The 19425-nt window shown below is 42.7% G+C and overlaps 1 protein-coding gene across 3 annotated transcripts in view; it reads right to left on the reverse strand.

Moving 5' to 3' along the window:
* Nucleotides 1–19425, reverse strand: part of RALGPS2 (Ral GEF with PH domain and SH3 binding motif 2) — a 143949-nt gene that overhangs the window by 109993 nt on the left and 14531 nt on the right. For 2 of the 3 annotated variants that reach the window (XM_082766207.1, XM_082766205.1), the window contains exon 1: nucleotides 10640–10777. The gene's annotated coding sequence lies outside the window, so the exon portion shown is untranslated. Of the gene's footprint in view, nucleotides 1–10639; nucleotides 10778–16058; nucleotides 16116–19425 lie in introns of those variants that run through there. The other variant, XM_082766206.1, reaches the window with a different exon arrangement.

Raw genomic sequence — 19425 nt, forward strand, 5'->3', positions numbered from 1 at the left:
CACAATAAGGTCAGGGTGTTTCTGGCCGGTGGCACACTCTGGCAACAGCTTTACCACTTCAAGGCTAAGAGATGCAAGAAGTCACACCACCTCCGAGACAACGGGGGAAAAACAGCCTCATGAGAAGAGCACAGACACAGCTACCAGTTTAAACACAGTGTCCATATAACGATTTATAAGGCAGCTTTTCTGACCCAGCAAAGTGGAGCAGGGTTCCCCAGCAGCGCTGCGCGGGGCTGATAACCGCTGTCAGTGTGAGGGGCTCGCAGGCGGCAGGGCTGCTCTTTCTCCGGCTGCTGTGGCCAGCTTTATCGCCAGGCATGTGGCAGCAGCTCACTCGGGGACCCAGCAGCACGCTGAAGCCAGCCCCAACCCAAAAAGAGGAACGTAACTTGTGAGTGGCGTCTCCAGCAGAGGGAAGGCTCCTCTGTCTCTTCTGAGATGTAGTTACTGATTTTTGAGGATCGCTACTAGAAAATGTTGGCCTTCTCTGCATTAGCAGAGATGCCAATTATGAGTTCCAAAACACTGCAATTTTCTTCCTGTAAGCAAAGCACTTCAATCAATATTAGGAGATTCGTAAGTAGAGAAAGCCACAAAGAACTACCGAGCAGCTGGCCTAATGATAAGATCCCAGCACCACACCCCAGCGCCCCAGGGAGAAGAGATGTCCAATTCCATTAGCGATGTGGAAGCAAACAGGGAAAGCAGACACCAGAGAAGGAGACAGACTGGCAAGAAAACTTCAGCTGCCGAAGCCCATCGCTGCTCCTCATCGTCAGTCCTTCCTCACCCCGAAAAGTACGACCATGAAGACATCTGTGAGGTTCAGTGCCAGCCCAGAAAGCTGTCACCCAGCAGCCACACCGACTCCAACACAGCCCCAGTCAGCAAGGGAAGCCTTCTTCCCTGCTCCCCAGAGAGATACCCCTCCTGGAGGGTAACTTCATCGCTGCCTGATGCTGGTTCTGCACTTAAGACTCTCTCTTCATGAAAAGAATACGTACAACCATGGATACTTTAAATAAATCATTGAAATACTTCAAGAAAATCATTTAAAAACTAGCTTTTTTCTCTCCAAAGAAGGTACAGCTGAAGTAAGTACTTCAAGCCTTCAGCTTTTCTACAATATGCTTTTGTTTACAAACAAGGGATTTAATGAGAGTTAAATAAGGGTGCAACAGCTCAGCAAGACTTTTTCATATTAGATGCTTGCACTGTTTTTAATCAAACAAGCTTCTGTTTTTAGCTATATCACTCAACATGGCCAAGCAGATTTTATGTTCATCCATCTAACTTAGCATAAGAAATCTCTCTGAATTATTACATCGCTACTGTATAAAGTCTATATTAAATGACTTTTCTATCACAACAGATTTCACATTTTCCTCAGCTACCCTTTCCAGAAGTTTAGGCCCAGCAACACACTTTCAGTTAATGCTTTTATCATCCAATTAATTATGAAATTGAGATAAGAATTACTCCTAATCCAAATGGTCATCCCCAAATCATGAATGCATACGCCTTTGTTACTGCAAACCTGCATTGGATGAAGAGCTCATACCTCCTTTAGAAGTCACAGCGTGGACGTGCAAGAAGCACCCCCTGCGAGCACATGCTACAGCCTCCACACCCACAGGCTCTGCAGGTTTGTCCCTCAGCTCCCCACCTCCCCAGGGCAGGCACTCCACCTCTCTGACAAACCCCAATACTTTGGTGAGTGTCCCTGGGTGCCTGGCATGATGCCATCCTACGTTCTTTACAGGTGTGTGCACTGTTTGCACACCATGCATATAGTAACATACGGGTGGTCCTTTCTCATCTCCTAGTCCTACAGCATTGGTTACCCAAAAGAGAAGAAACTAAAGCAGTTCTTCTGTTAATAAGAGACACCCAGAAACTGTTCGATACCAGCAAACTGCAGTCCCTAAACACTAGCTCAAACCCAGGCTGATGTGAATACTTCTGCTGAGAGAAGTTACGTTACCTTCCCTGAAACGTGAACCAGGTCTTACTGAAGAAACTTCTCCGCCACTAAGCCAGCTTCAGAGAAGAGTAAAGGCTGATTTTTCAACAGGATTAAAAACAAGTCACAGCATGAAATGCAGTTTGAGCTCAGTCATTACACAGGCAGAATCCACATTAAAAAAAGCCAGCAAGTTAATTAAGTGCAAGGGCAAGCCATTACACGCAGGCACTGCGGAAGCTGTCTGCACGCAGGACCTAAAGCACGCCACCTGTGTACGAAGAGCTGCTGCTCTTCAAAGGTAAAAAAATAATGCTGTACCTCAAAAGTAGTTTTTCCACTTCTTTAATATGCCTTCAACTTCATACAACATCGTACATCTGGAACCTGCCTCAAGTGAAAACAGCATTGACTTTTTTTTGTTTGTTTGATCTCCTGACTACAATTCAGTTAACATCACTTTCCTCTCCAAATTCCTTTCGAGGTATTCTGGGTAGACACTTTGAACTCTTCAATACACATTGTCAGTCTGGTTACACAATTTCCACAAATAAACTTCCTGCCAGCACAGTTAGATTTACACGACGACATTACACGGTTTTAAAAATAATCAAACAATCTCAATTTCATACTGTGATTAAATTTGTGCTGTTACATTTGGCAGCGCTGCAATGAAGACCTTGTCCAACCTACCACAAAACAAGCTTGCTTAAAGCAGAATTTAAGATCTGCTATTACCAGGACTAGAAAATGCACACACTAGAGCAAATCAGAAAGAAAATTACCTTGCACTACTAGCGAGAAGAGCACTGCTGGCAAGGCATTTCACTACGAACGGCAGAATTCATTATCGAAGGGTTGTCTGGCAGAATCTGTTCCAAACTGATCCAAAACAGGCTCAGGTTTGGGGTGTGGATGTAGAGGATTAGGAGGAATCATGTGTCATCGATAGGGCAGTCAACCAAAGCATGGTTAGCCAGGCACTTTTCAAACAAGAAACAGCAAAAAAGTTTCTACTGTAGAGGGACACTGGCTAGTATTGCAGAAATAGAACAGAAAGCAGATTCATTTGAAACCACACACCTGACATCACCCAAGCACTATTATTTCTGAAAATAATAATAAAGCCTTATACCCAGCTGCTGTCCATCCTCCTCTTATCTTCAGGCAGTCCTGCAGGGCCTGGGCTTCTATCTAACCCAACGCACACCTCGAGTTTCTGGCTGCGCACTGTCTGCTACATCCACAGTTCTCAGAAACACAGGATGAGTGGTTAGCTAAGAAATCTTCCTAATTGTTCAGCAATTTAGCCCTCTGATCTCCAGGAGGTACTTGCAGATCACCTCAACTGTAAGGGAGGACTGAACTCAATAGATTCGACTGATCTTATTCCAAGAGGCATGTTGGAAAGGAGTAACACACATTTCCATACAGTTCTGATCAGGAAGCATCCCGCAGTTATTTGAAGATACTTAGAGGCAGGCCTGACAACTGACACCAAATCCAATTGGTCATTGTAAAAACATGCGAGTGGTATTCTAAACAGAGTGACGGCTTCCACAACAGGGGGAGCTGCCACTACTCAGGTGTACTTACCAATAAAGCAAATGGAAAAAGTGGCTGGTAATCAAAGACAAGGCTGTTGGCAGGGTGGCCAGAGTTGCTAGCAATAGAAGCAGAGTTCAGGTGCCCTTTAACCACGCAGAGAAAGTTAGTTCTGTGACAAAGCAGGGCTGGAAACACAATGACTATGAGTCATCACTAAGCACACGCTTTATCAATACACCTCATGATATTAGAGTTACTAATTAGTGACGGCACAAAACAGTGATGCATTAATAGGAAAAAGAGTAGTCCAAATCGTTGGCCATCTTTTCTTTTATTGATTTAGGACTTCAAACTATTTATGTGTATTTTCAAATCCAAGATGTCCACCTAGAACTTAACGTGTAAGCTGATTGCAGAGTTTTTCAGAAACCACAAAAATACTTTGAAGGCTTCAGGATTAGTCTTTGGCTGGTTGGATAGATGGCTCTGTTACCAAGTTTCCAGTAACACCAGCAGCATTCCCTACACACTCCACCAGCCTACTGAAAAAGATGCAACAACTGTAAACTTGAGCTCTATTTCAAAGCAATTTTCCAAAACATTGCAAAGATTCTGCAATGCCGCAGGTGTTTCTGCATGGCATCCCACAGAACCTCAGGTCACACAGCTGGACAGAACTGAGATTTTTCCCAAGTCCCCAGACCCAGACAGGGATTCAGGACAGAATGCAGCTTGTGCTCTAATAGCAGGAATGAATGCTCCACAAGCTGAGCTATAACCAAAGGGACAAGCGATCCACTTACTGATTTCAGCTGGCTTATGGGAACTCTGATTTGGCATTTGCCAGCTGTCTCTACCCCAATCGCTGTTTTCCATTCCTTTCTCTGCCATGACAGCAGCACAAGATTTTGTACAGCTGTAGACTAAACAGCTTGGAGGAGGGAAGGGAGAAGAAAAAGATTAATCTTCTTAGCTAGTTAGGTTCCCTGACACAGTTCAACCTACTAGTATTTCTGCCAAAACAAGACAGTGTGAGAAGTGAGCAATCAAGAAAAAAAAGCTGCCACTGAAAAAAAGCATCTCAGGTCAAAACCTAATTTCAATTACAAACCAATCTCAATTGGCTACAACCATGGAGGACCCCAACTTTATCAACAAGTCACAGAACTCAGCAGCAGAGTTAAAAAAAAAAAAAAAAAAAAAAAAAAAGTTTGAGGTTTATATAAAACTAGCAAGTCAGAAGTCCGCCTGTGCCTCTTACATGCCTCTTCAGATGCAAGAAACTAAGACATGAAGCTTACAAAGAAAAACTTTGAGAACTGAGACTTTAAGCTTTTCATTGGAGGCTTCAGTCTGCCCATATGTTAATCTGAGAAGCTTCTATCGGAGCAGAACATGTGCTGTACTAACCCCATTTATTCACTTATTGGTCCAACTCCAGTAACTCTGTACCATTATACTGCTACCTCCGAACCTAAATGAAAATGTAATGCTATAGTTTAGGCAATTATCCCAAACCCTGTGCACCTTAATAATGTGATAAAAGCAATCTAATTTACAAATTGCATTAAGACCACTTTCTCAGGACCTCTGCCAGTTTTTATCCAGCCACCATTATCTAAGAAATACACCTTCAACTTTTAAAACAAGATCAATATTCTTTTTCCCCAACATGATCAATCTGAGTCAGTCTCAACGAGGAGAGCAAATTCCATAGGCTTAAAGCTGTCCCTTAATGAATAATGAGGGAGGCTCAAATCAAACAGCTTTTAATGCCATCCTACTACAACACTGGTCAGAGACTTGACTCTTAAATAGCCAGTCCTAGGTCGCTTCAGACTTAATTGATTGCAGGCAATACCACAGCTCCATTAGGAGGAAGAGATAACACCTACATATCCCCAAGCAGCAGTGCTACTGACTCCCAAGCAAACAAGATGTTCTGCACCAGGTGCTGCAAACATCTAAATTGCTTTAAAAAAGGCGATTCACCATGAAAGGCAGCATCTCATACTTCTCTGCACCCTGCACTGCGCGCTTCTTGGCTCCCTCTCTGAGCATTTTGGCCCTCAGACAGCCGATGGACATCCAGTACAGGCAGCACAATGAAGTAAATGGAGAACTCCCAGAAATTACCTGTCAGGGTGACCACCTTTCAGCAGAGGACACCAGCAAGCTTAACCACCACTCTTACTCCATGCAGTTTCTGTTTATCCCCAGCATGCTGTTCTTTCTTCCTTAACTGACCCACGCTTAGCCCCCAAGTTATATTTCATTCCTTGCACCAAGAACTGCTTTAACGATCTAGAAAACAACGGCAAGAGGGGCAGTGACAGCTTCTAGCCAAGCTAGTCAGCTCTCATCAGGTTAGGACGTCCCTATTTTTTACTCAAAGATTTTAAAGACTGCTTTGACTGCTTCACTATGAGTGCTGGAAACAACAGGAGTCACCAGAGGGCACTAACACTTTCACCTAATGGCAAATGCACTCTTCAATTAGGAAGGCTGATAATTACATCCACATCATCATGTATATTTTATCTGGATTGAGCCTCAGCCAGCTTGTTCTAATCCACGTTCAAATCTCAACCACATGCTGATGAAGCAGTGGGCTACATCAAGTGCTGCGGTCGCACCCGCGATCCATGGGGGAGACGCAGAGTCTCCCCAGACAGACCCAAGGAAACAGAGGCGGCACATGCCTCTCCCAGCTCCCCTGCCATCTGAAGCTTACATTGCCTATTCAATGTGTTTGTATGTAAACACACACAAAAAAAAACCATCTGAAATAGGCAAGGGGAATAGATCGCAAGTCCTACACCTCAAAGAAACAAAACAAACAGCTATTCTTAAGAGTTGGCACCAAGGCAAATCCTACTTTACGGGACTGCAAGCATTTTCTTCCTTCAAAGGGACTAAAAAATAGAGGGGCTTTCAATTTAACAGCAAGCAGCAACAGATGCATTGCTCTCTCCAATCTGGCATCAGGAACTGTCACGATAGATGCTTTAACAAAAGAGGTTGCTCTTCACAACTGAGGAACGAGCAGGTTTTAAACCACCAAGATCACACGTATATGAAGCTAACAAGTATTTCCTGATGTTTGGACAGAGCAGCTCCTCAGCTTCTCGATGCCGGGCAGAGATACACTGCAGCACACCCTGAGATCTTCTGCAGCAGGAACCTTCAACTTGTGGATGCAGCTGATACAGCCCGAGAGACGGAGCACAGCCGGGTGGGTACAGCCCTACAGAAATTAAGGCAAAGCTGCCACGGTCTGCAAGGCGTACAGCTTCTTTTTGCCAGCATTACTGCCATAGGGTTTTACCCATGCAGTCATTATTGTAGTTGGGACTGCAAAGCAACATGGACATGAGAAGCAGAAGGGAATCCTGTCCTTACAGAAAGGCACAGAGGAAGCCCGAAGGCTATCGCCTCTCTGTGCTGAGGTTATGGCCACAGAAAACCAGAACTTATAATAAAGATAGGATAGTAAGGATTTTGAGATATCTCCATGAGCTCTAGAAGACACCATTTGTGCTGTATGACAGCCTACAATCCACCTGGAAGCCCTGAAGGAACTCTAATAAGACCAGCTGTGACTGCACTCGAACACGACAAATCTCCGAATGCAACTGAGGAAAACTGCATTTCAACGTATTCCCCACTGGCCCTTCACTGTATTGTTTGTTGTACTTTAAGGTTTAATGCATGGGTTGGTTTTTCTCGTTAAAGTCCCCTATAAACTGAAAACACGGGACAGGAGGCTGCCTCTCCCTCCCTCAGCTGTGCTCAGCCAGCAAGCAGGTTCAATGACTCCCACTTACACCACGCTGACCTGAGGAGTCCCAGCAAGCAGCTCCGATGTTCAGAACACCCCATGCTGCCGAGCACGTCCTCCCCTTCAGCAACTCCCAGCCACCCTCACCCGACTGCAGGTGTCCTTTCTGCTGGGCAGGACACGGGATGGCACCAGCTTGCCCACAGGAGGGGCTCTAACGCCAGTTCCCCCAGAGTCCTACAGGGCTCTTAAGGATCTCAGTGCCAGAAAAGAGTTGCAGCCACACATCTGCACATCCCAGCGACCTGAGTGTACAGAACCCCTACTTCAGATACCCAATGGTAACATTAAGGTCTCACTTCAGCACTCTTCTGAGGTGGTGAGTTCATAAATGGACAAAACGTGGATCCCACAAAGCTCTCACTGTGCAAGAAATACTAGCCACGCACACACACTACGGGACGGTTTCTACTGCAGCAGTTCCAGGTATCTAAATGTAAAGGTATTAACATGAATGCCCTCTTACTTTAAAATAGTATTTTTAAGTACCTTTTGTAACTTTACCCCTTCCAAGAGCTGTAAAACAACACTCAAACCAGAAATACACCGTGCCTTTGATGTCTTACAGTTAGACAAAACGCAACTACGCTCCCCACCCTTCAAGCAGGTTTCAGCTCAGCTTTATTTATTGAATGAAAGGAGGAGCCCAAATGACTCAGCTCCAGGGAAGTATAAAGGAAAAGATAAATCCCTAATCTCAATGAAAAGAAAATAAGGAAGAAACTAAGATGGAAGCATGTCTTCATCAATGCAAATCTTTTAATATTCAAACGTATGTCAAGCAGAGCATTAGCACACGTAGATCGTTAGCTTTCCTGGAGTCTTCAGTCTGTCTTAAGAGTTTAAAATCAAAGTTTACTCAATTAGCTGAAGCTAAGAAGTTTGTCCTGTAGCTTCATGTTTGGTCACTCGTGCTGTGCAGCACCAAGATCAAAAAAATATCTAAACGGGGATTTTTGATCTACATGGTCACTGGCAAGTCCAGTGCGGAACAGAAAAGATGTCCCCAAAAATTCTGAACAAAGGCAATTTTTATAGGAAAAAAACTGACAGTAAACAGGATAATCTTGTCAAGAGCGTGTTTGTTTATTTTTCCTCCATTAACTGAGGGAGGAATCAAACACAACTTCTCAATATCCATCCAAAATAAATTACGAGTTACAAGTATTTCACAAGGGGGCCAACAGACTCCAAGCAACTGCTGTACATCTTCCACATGCATTTGCAGACGACTGCTCTTCCCCTACCTCAGACACACCACACTAGCGTTTCTGTGCAGAATAAAGCGCCTTAAAGTGCCTTGCTGGGAAGAATATTTAAGTCCAGACTAGCCGGAGTGTTTCTTTACATACACTCGAAACTCTAAATACAGATGTCACCAGAGGGCACTCTTTCAATTCAAGCGACCTAGCTTAGCAAACTTCTCAGGAAGACTGCAGGCAGCCCACATGCAGGGATGTGCAGAGGCTGTACAAAGTAGTAATTCTGCTTCTGCAAGACATTTCCCTAAGAAAATACACATAAATCAAATGTAAATATTTCTCCCAGAAAAGTGAAGTATTTCTCGTAGAAGCCAGAAGCACTGCTAAGACCACAAGCAATAATCAACTTCTGTACTTTCCTCCACCGTGCACTTGCTGGTATCTATTCATTCCAACAGTTTTGGCACCTGTGTGGAGCGGATCAGTTTATGGAAAGCAGGACCCAAACCAGTACAGATCATGCAGAGGCACCCATGGAAGTCCTAAGACTATCATATCGTGGTCTAAATCTTGCAGTAATAGAGGAAAAAACAGACGTGCAGCGAAAGCTTACTCTACTGCTTGCTGTTCTGTACCTGATGTTTTCTTAAGATGGCCAAGAATTAGACCATTTGCATGAAGATAATATATGGGCATCGGCAACATCAGTAGTTATTGATCTATGGTCCATGTTTTATTTCTATAGGACTGCTGAGATCTAAAAAAGATTTTTTTTTAAATCCTGTCAAGATGCAAGCCTGCCAGGTGAAACGTGACCAACCACTAAAATCAAAATAGGTCTACACATAAAAAAGGTTGCAAACCACTTCTCATGTGAATAGAAATATGGTACTAGTGTCCGTTTTGTTTAGAAACAAAACACCAACAGAATACTACTGAAATCAAGCCTGATGCACAGGCAGAAAATTATAAGAAAAAAAAACACACGGTGCATACCACGGCAATTTCCAGTCTTGAAAGAAATTGAGAAAACAGGTTCACAAGACATTGAGTGACTGTTTATGCACCTATCCCATTTGGCAAAGTCCACATCTCTTCCATATGCAATAGCAAAGGCCCTTGGTTTATCACAGCAATGGAAGCGGTGGGGGAAAAAAAACAACAAAAACAAGCCCTGTGCAAAGGCACCTTTTGTCAGCACGGGGATGCCTCAAACAAACAATCCCATGCGCAGAATTTCACCAGGCGGTAACTGCTGGTGAACACACAGGTGCTTGAAACTACCACCTATCATCACTGCTCATCTCGGTTTAAAACACATCACATCGTGGCTTTTTCCAGCATCTGCTGCCGGGAAGGGCCCACACCGAAGGTTTTTGCTGCCAGACGAACACCCCCTCCCTGTCCCTGCTGCGTGAAGGGGCCGCCTGCCTGCTGTGCGAGCACCCCGGCCCCCTCCTGTCACCGCAACTCCCCCCAGACCCAGGCCACGGCCTGCGGGGACGGAGAAAGAAGGCACGATAACGATGATAATGAAGGATAACGATGATAATAAAGGCAGAGAGGGGAGCGCCGGCCGGGCCCCCCCGCCCCACAGCCCTCCATCTTGCGGCGAGGCCGCCACCGCCCCACAGCCGCTGACAGGGGAGGGGGCCCCGCCGCCCCCGGCCCGCGGGGGAGGGCGCCTGGCCGCGTGTCTACCCCTGTGTCTGTCTGTCTGTCCGTGCATCTATCTGTCTGTGTGTGTGTCCATCTGTCTGTCCGTGTGCCCGTTCCTCGAGGGGGGGCAGGCTGCGGGCAGGGCTCGGGGCTCCGGGCACGGTGTGGAGCCGGGCAGAGGGGTGCCGGGACCCTCCCCGGATCTGGGAGGGGACGCGGCGCCTCCAATCCCCGGCCGTGAGCGCTGCCGGGCCCGCCGCGCCGCCGGGCGGGGGGAAGCCGCCTGTTTCTCCTCCTCCTCCCCGCAGCCGGACAATGAGCCCCGCCGCGGCTCCCCGCGGAGGCGGGCGCCGGCTGCCCGGTCCCCTCCTCCTCCTCCTCTCCTCCTCCTCCTCTCCTCCTCCCCGCCGCGCCGCGCCTCACCTGCGAGCGGGGCCGGGCCGGGCTGAGGGAAGGGCTCCGGCTGCGGGCTGCGGGCTCCGCTCCGCTGCCGCCTGCGCCGGCTCCGCGCGGGGGCCCCGCCGCCCGCCCTCGCCTCACACCGGGGCGGGAGGAGGCGGAGGGAGGCGGGAGGGGGGGGGGGTGCCCGCCCCGCCGCTTCCCAGCGCGCATGCGCGCCGAGCCCTCCCGCCCCGCCTCCTCGGCCTCCCGGGGTGGCGGCGCACGCGCCGCCCTCAACGGCTGGGCCGGGCCGGGCGCGAGCCCCCGCCTCAACCGCCAAGCAACGGCCGGGCGCCGCGCGCGGGTTGCCATAGCGACGGGAGGGGGGGGGCTCGCTGTGAGGGGAGCCGGCTGGAAACTTATTAGAGTAATTAACAGGCAGCGTTCACACACACACACACACACACACGGTGCTTCCCAAACAATGCCCCAACAATGCCTTCGGCCGCCCACTGCCCCGCTTTTATCCTGTCACGGAATCCAGGCCCCGGCTGCCCCCTTCAGTCCCTGAGGGATGGAGGAGCGGCGGCGGCAGAGCGTCAAACTCGTTTAAACCAGGATACATGAAAGGAAAATAAAACGCCAAATGCCATCCATCCACTAAATTTGGTCTACCACCGACGGGTAGCTCTGTGACCAGGTTTGCAACCACGACATTTAACACCGAAATAAAATAAGATTCCAGGAGGGTACTGAAGTAATAAAAACACCTCAGAAAGGGGAAGCAAAGGTAATTTTTCCCTAAGCTATTCTCCTTCAAAGGTAAATTGCTCCTAAACTAATCTCCTTCAAAGGTAAAATTTCCCTAAACTATTCTAAAGCAGGAGACAGACTATTTTGTCTTACAAAACAAGCTTCTCAGGAGTAGTTATTTAAGCAGCAGATATAGAGGGCCTGGAGACACAAATTGTGAAAGACACTTCACAACTCTTTCATTAAATGCTTCTGAAAAAAAATCTATATAGTGGGTTGTGAGGAGAGAAAGAAAAAAAAAAAAAAAAAAAAGCAATGTCATGGATCACAAACTGAGAAAGATGAGACAGGAAAACAAATGATCATTCATAATTATGGTGAAAAGCCCAAACCATAAAGTATTTTTGAAATTTTGTGATGGGATGTGTGTTGTAAACACCCTTACAAATAATCTAGGAAAAGGGCTGTGCAGAAGGAGACAACACTTGTAGAGGATGCGAGATTACTCACAAGTGTGAGGGCGGATTGGAAAGATATTCAGGGTGACCCAACTGTGTAGGAGGTCAGTACAGTGACAAATTCACTACTGATAAATAATCATCAATACAACAGAACACATAAAACTAAAATAAAGGTAATAATAGCTAAAGAAATGTGCAGACATCTTAAACAATAGCACGGTAGTAATCTCTCCTGAGTATATGAACGGAGTCATGCAAACAATGTGCCCAGATATGAAATGGAGAAAAACAGGCAAAACATTGGATATCATGCCATCGTTTCATATCAAAAAGGATTTTAAGGAATGAGTGATAAGGAGAAGTGATGAGAGGAATAATAGATTTTTTAATTAAAGATAAATTTGGCAGTGGAACCAAAATGCCCAGTTCCACCTAAGTGCTGAAATGCCATTTTTACATTAAAGACCCATGTTTAGTTAGTTGCAGAGCCCTCTATGATTCCTCAGTCTTTTCCAAGATGCCACCTTCCAAAATTCAGTTGCCCATTCTATATGCATAGCTGATGTTCCTTATTATTTTATAGGTGCTGATTTTCCCCATTATATTTAGTATATTTCCCCATTAGATTTAATATTCCATTTAAAATTCATTATTAGTTGACTATTGCAGCTGTGCTGTTAAATATTCAAATCACAGGAAGCATCAAAAAGAGAGGAAACGACTAGATGAAAGTATGTGGCAAAATAGTTGATTAGAATGAAGAACGCTGCTGTCAAAAGTAACAGGAAACCGCTGCCACTTGTGACTGGCAAACTGTTAGGGAATGTGTGCAGATGGCCAAACCCCACCAAACAGGGTTCATTCCAAATGCACGAGGCTGAAAATTTTGCAGCCTGCAGGACACCACTTTCATCTCAGAGAACAAAATTAGAAACAGTATTTACTTATTCATCCTTCCTGCTTGTAGGTACTCTTCTGAATAATTATTGACTATAGATCATGGAAGTTATTTTTACAGCATTTTTATCCCAATTTTTATCAGCAATTTCTATTTATATAATCTGCTGCTCAACAGAGAAGTTACACTTCCCTGCAGAAGTGTAACTAACTTCACTGTGAATAGAAACCCCTCACGCTATGTAGGATATAAACATTTCCTTTTGTGAGTAACTGTTTGCATTTAACATTTTCTACCAACTGAGATGTTGGAAATTTGTCAGTATATTTTTGATTTCACAGGTGAAAAAACATTTTTCCATTAGGCAAAATAAAACGTGTATGCTTCCATGTACAAACTTTAATGTGTTTGCAGGAGCACCTGTAATGAAACATTGACACTACAATTTAAAGCGCTCGCTATAGTAAAATCTCAGTCTGTAAAAATGTCAGCAGATTACAGTGACTGATTATTATACGTTCATTAACAGAAGATAGCATAAGCATTTTAGATTAAAAAATTGCAATGTAAGTTACTTAAATGTATTCAGGTTTACTCATACAGATTGCAATATAAAATATTAAAAAAAAATGAAGAGAGGAAAAGCATTTGATTATAACTGATAGCAAATCAAATAGTATTTGATTTATATATATATCTATATCCTGCTGAAGGCAAAGCTCGGGGATTATGACTATACATTAATATAAAATCAAATGAATTTAGTTACTTGGGATGCTTGGCTGCAGAAAAGATACTTCTTAATCTTGTTTTGGTAACTAAAGATTGAAAAGAGCATAGCTTACATTTTGGCACCTAGTTAACACTTCATTATTACTTGGCACTAAGTAAACGTCTTCTAAGGTATGGTCAACTATCATAAAAAGTCATTAGTTAAACTCAGTTTGATATTAGATGTCCCAACAAAATAATTGCTAAAGCATATAGCTCCCCTTAGGAATTAATAAAATAATAGAATATGTTTTCTATGTATTTCAGTATATTTTATATAATACTTTTATGTATTCCAATATAGTAGACAATATTTATATAGCCTGTAAATCCTATTTTTTTTATTATTTTTCTTTGGCTAAAGTCATTCCATGAGTCTACCTGCACTTAATTCACATAGTACTTCAGTGCGAGAGATACTAAAGAAATGAAAATATTGCTAAATTTACTCTAAAATTTACAAGAATAAAATTGTTTTGTTTTCTTTTTCTTTTGTAACCGTGCAGTCATATCTCAAGTCTGCATCACTATGCTTAAGCACTGTTGAGGTACCTGCCACCTGAATTTGTTACTTCGTGAGTTGAGAGTGCTTACCTCTGCAAGACTGACTTTATAGATGCAGTGCTTTACACTGTATGAATTAGTATCTGGATTCTAGTAAGATATGTAGTCTACAACACTTAACTCGTACGTATTCCTGCTTTTTTGATCTGTCATTCTCTCTGGCATCCTTGCATTTGCTGTAGGTAAAATAGGAGACAGAACCGGATACATGTAACATTACTGTGACTGTCACCACCTTCCTCTTTCTTTTTGGAGGATGTTTATACTCAATACATAATACGCACATCTTGTCTTCTACCCTTCAGTAAGGAGGATGAGCTTCCTGCTTCAATCATACAAAAATGCAATTTCCAGTTGGTTCAGTTAAACCTGAAACTAATCATAAAAAAAAAAATAATATTCTAACAGATAAAAATGTCAGTACCAGAGGAATCTGGTTCAAGTAGACACTAAGCACCCGGTGTTTAGAGTTTTCAGTTGGAGGAAGAAAACATTACAACGAATGTTTCACTGAAGAGTGTATGTATGCTTCCCAACTGCTCTAATTCGATACGTTCAACTGATGTGCTAATATTTGCTCCTAAAAGTATAGTGATTAATGTGAGAACACCCCCCTAGAAATATATATCTACTTGTTTCTCAGCTTGAGCAATAATGAAGGGATGAGTTGGACTCACAGTTACATCACTCTGATGTAACACTGGTTCTGGTTGTTTTTATTATTTTTAAGATTGCAGCTTTTTAAAGAATACATTCAAGCAGCTGCCTCTAAATTCACCCAAGTGCATGTGTATACATACATATAAAGTGTATATATGTATATGTACACACACAGAGACTTTAAGAGGACTTCCTCTTTGCAGCTGCAAAGCACTTTTTTTCCCAGGGTCAGCAAAGGTTCTTCCACGTCTCAGCAGTACACAGATAACATGTTATTTCCTCACTGTCTCCCATGCAACTTACAGATTTTTCCACAGGAAGAGTATATATTTTTTCCTCTATTGCTTTCCTACGCCCAGATGTAAAATAGTTAGGAACTTGCTTTATGTTAGAGTCCTAAGAGGAGCCATTCGTGACAGGGACAGTAGTCCCTGGAAATATTAGGGAGGGAGCAAGAGGCAAAGAACGGATTGGCAGCACAGAACCTGAATACTGATGTCCTTTTTGTGTTTTCCTAGCATCTCTGTACATCACAGGAGACAGTACGTCATTAGAGACAGTACTTGCAAACTGCTTAAAAGAAAGCAAATCCCCCCACAATTGTTTTTATGTTGTATAAATATCTATCTAGACGTTTCCCGTAAAGAATGGAGATGCTGGGATGCCTACATGATTTATACACGGAATGGAAGTAGCACAAACATGATGATTTAGAACAGGTTTTAATGACCATCTGAAGGGGAAAGATCCCAAATATGGACAACAGCAACTGTTAATTGGAACTAGTCATATTTCATCTATGTAAACAAAGTAATGATCATGTCTGCCATAAGACTTCAAGAGATTTATCTTCCAGGCTCCCTAATATGGATACATCTGTCCCCTGCTTAAATCCTATGTTCTTGCCATCTGCTCCAACACACTTTTTTTCAGCCTCAAGCAGTGATTAAACAGCTATTTGGAGAAGAAAAAAAGTCTTTTTAAATTTCTTACCAAAACATTATAAACGACTATAAAAAAAATGCAAACCCACGCCCCTCTTGGATCTCCATTGATTCTGTATACAAAATGTTATTAGTGAGATGCTTAACTTAAATTTCCAGGTAACGTTTGACCATATGATAGGAGACATCACACCCACAGATTTAATGTAGTTTCAACAGAGAGAGTAATAAAGTAGCTGCAGATTAAGTTAATGTCATTTAGTTAATCAGTCAAAATATGATTAAGAGGTTACAACGTGGCAAATAAAGCAGCATTCCACTTCAAAAAGAAGGAAACTTCCTCAGATTCTTTAGCTGCACCACAAGAAGCTTAGCAAATGATACTCCTTTGAGAAGTGCTGTCTACTTACCTCTGCACATCCTGGACGTGGTGGAGGGGGAAGGAAAGGGACGTAGCTCTCTCTTTCCTGTACAAGGAGAAGCAAGAACAACAATTCAGTAGATCCTGTCCTCCTGCCTTCTGGGCAAAACTACAGCCTGCCTGGTCCTCATGTGGGTCATGTAAATTAGGGAAGCTCTTTATTCCGCACCCATCGTTCACAGCAGACAGTGAAGGATCAGTCACTATCCATCTCTTACTGCTTATTGTGCAGTGCAATGTTGATACTGTCATAAATATAAACATTGAACTTGTCCTTTCTCTATGAATGTCCTCAAAATATTTTTTTTTTGGTTGTTTCTTCTTCCTTTATGGAAGAAATTATGGATTTCACCTCTTCCTCATTTCCCTGAGCTTCACAGGAGGTAACTGGACTCAGTACTTATGTTTCTTAGCCTTTGCTCTCTTGGCTGGTTTACTATGCTTCTGATAATTGCTACTGCTTGTAAAGATGGGAAAACAGGATTTTTTGCACTGCTTGTTAAACAATGTCATGTCTTTTCAGAAATAAAGCACAGCAAAGAAAATCTAAAATATTCTTTTTTCATCCAAAGCTAATAATCCTTGGCCGGAAATATTTGAGTATAACGTCTACTCGAAAAATAGGTGTAAATCCATTGAAGACTTTGCCACCCATTAGCGAAGAGCTTTTCTGTGAAGGATGTGGATGGTCCACCTGTTCAGCTTTAAATTTAGTAAATACCATTGCTTAAATTATTATACACAAATAGAACAGATAGTTTTATAGCTGGTATGTTCACGAGAATTAATATAAACATTCTTGGGAATATTTTGGGGGTAAGTAGAGGAGCAAGACATCACCTTTTGTAGCCTACGTGTCTTGTGTTGGAGGGCTTCTATGCTGCTAAGCTCTTTGATAACATTGGGTAAGGTTATAGTATCTCTTTGATAACATCACTGCATGTAAACTGGCTTGTCAGGAGCTGGAGTTAGATGGCCTAAGTATGCTGATGATATGATCTTATATGAAAATTAGGAAGCCATGTTATAATACAGTTTTAGATCCTCATTTAGAGCTGAACAAAAGAGGTAGAAATAATGTTTCGGACTCTCAGTTGTTTTCCAGATACTCTGTTTTTTCCTGTGTATCTCAAGCATTATCCTACAACTAGGAAATGCTGAATGTTAGGATTTTGAAAACACTATTTAAGATAATTTATACTAAAAGAAAAAGACAAAACAACATTTAGAAAAACATCTGAAGGTTTCAATATTCTCTACTAGAAATGTTTGAGAGACCCATATACGAAATCAATCTGAGTTTCTAGATTCAAATTCTGTCTTAAGCTGTGAAATAATTTTCATATCAATATAAATGCTCCTGGGAATATTGAGATTTTTCAAAATTTCACTTCTTACAGAAAAGAGAATCATACCACTTTCACTGCCCTATAATACCACTGCTGAGAATCACATTAGCAATTTATCACAACAGCTTCTGTTAAATGAGAGAGGAAAAAGCAATAAATATATTCTTAAAGTAAATAAGTCAGTGTCCACGGAGGCAAGGCCTGTCTCATAAGAAAAATCATCTGACACGGAGCACTGTGACTGTAAGGTCTAGTGTTTATAAAGTTGTCTCAGCTGGAGACAGCTGCTGAACTTTTGAAATTTTGAAGAGATCTTTCCTGCATCCACTGGAAAGGCTTTGAAGTACACTCAACAAGCAAATTCCAAAATACAATGGGTGTATTTTAGCCAGCGTTCACCTAAAGTCCTCTCCAGCTACTGCTCTATGCCACCTAATATCAGAAAAAGATACGTGCCTGGGACTCAGAGGAATATTACAGTTCAAAAAAATTGCATATCCATTTTAAATCCTCCTTTGAGAGTTGCATGAGAAAACACTTTGCCAACAATTAGTCTAAAGTAATGTAGAATTTGAGTATTTTATTTTGTACTACAGTTTATTATTACATTGCTTCTGCCAACACACTATCTGAACACTCTTCAGCACGTTACAAACAACTAAAATTTGACAGATTTATTGTCTTGTTCTTTCCCTGGAGGAGAGCTGTAAATAAGCTAGCTTGTTTTTTTTACACTTCGTCTTTTAGATATAGCTACAGATGCTTTTAGTTTTCACTAGAGAAGGTAAAATTGAGTGAGAAATTAGCAAGTTTCACAGTAGTCTTTAATTCTTACAGGAATTCTTTCTGAGGTCTCGCCTTGGCCTCCTCTGTCTCCCACACAGATGGAATTCACCACATGAGGTACAAACTTCCTTTGTGTCTAAGGAGCATTGTAATTTTGCTTCCAGAACTGATAGTCTCGTATAGAAATACTGAGCTTAGTAACCTCAGTTTAGGACTATCACTTTTAATATCATGTAATATTCTGCAGTAAGGTAATGCAGAGAAAGTTTGATGTGCTTGCTTTGCCCACATTGCATTTATTTTTTTTAATAGTTGGCATTTAAGAGACACTATTCATTACACTTGTACTTGTCATAAGTAACAGTCCCCATTCTTTCAGCCTGAGAATTTACAAGATAAGGTCCAAATTTCCCTTTCAGGGAGAAGGTTGCCAGAATTGAATGCATGTTGTACTAGGGATTTTCAAATACCTATACATATACGATTAATAATTCATGAACCCTGGAGAGCATTTGGGTACCAAATAACCAATGGTGCTAGAAATAGAAGGGTAAAGGGACAATGTTTGGGGCTGCCTGTGCAGGTCAAGACATCATGTCAAAGAAAACAAGAGGTCGCAGAGAACAGCCAAGACACACGTACTACTTTGGTGAGTGTGCTTGTATGATAGGGGAATAAAGAGGAAGGAATAGGAGATGCCTTTGCGTGGGTGGAAACTACTGAGTTTCTCATATCTGGGCAATCATGATTTCTACACACTATCCAAGCAAACTGAATTTGGAAAATCCTGTCTAAACCAAGAGCATCCCAGGTGGCTTTTATGGAGATAAGAGCAGCAGGATGAAATGCAGAGTTCGGGGGGGGTGGGGTGGGGAGAGGATTTTTAGAAGATGAACTGAAAATCAAGCATGTAATGGACCTCAGTTATGGGCACAGTCCAACAAAAGCGGTACACAATACTAGTGCAGTGTAACTAAACACTGGATACAGAAAACATAGAAAATCCAACCGTACTTTCAGCAGTAGATTCTTAGCTTGAATATATTGTGCATTTTGGCTTCTGGCTTAAAAAATATTAAATAAAAGAGGATTAGGAAGAAGAACCTAGAAGAGCCACAAGAGCAATGCCCTAAAAGAAGACTGTAAAACAAGAGAAACTAAAACTCGTGTATACATGTATAAGTGCTTTGATCTACAAATGAGAATGAGACACAAATGTCT

Source organism: Aythya marila, assembly GCF_965140915.1.
Source record: "Aythya marila genome assembly, chromosome: 8".
In the NCBI taxonomy this organism is placed as follows: Eukaryota; Metazoa; Chordata; class Aves; order Anseriformes; family Anatidae; genus Aythya; species Aythya marila.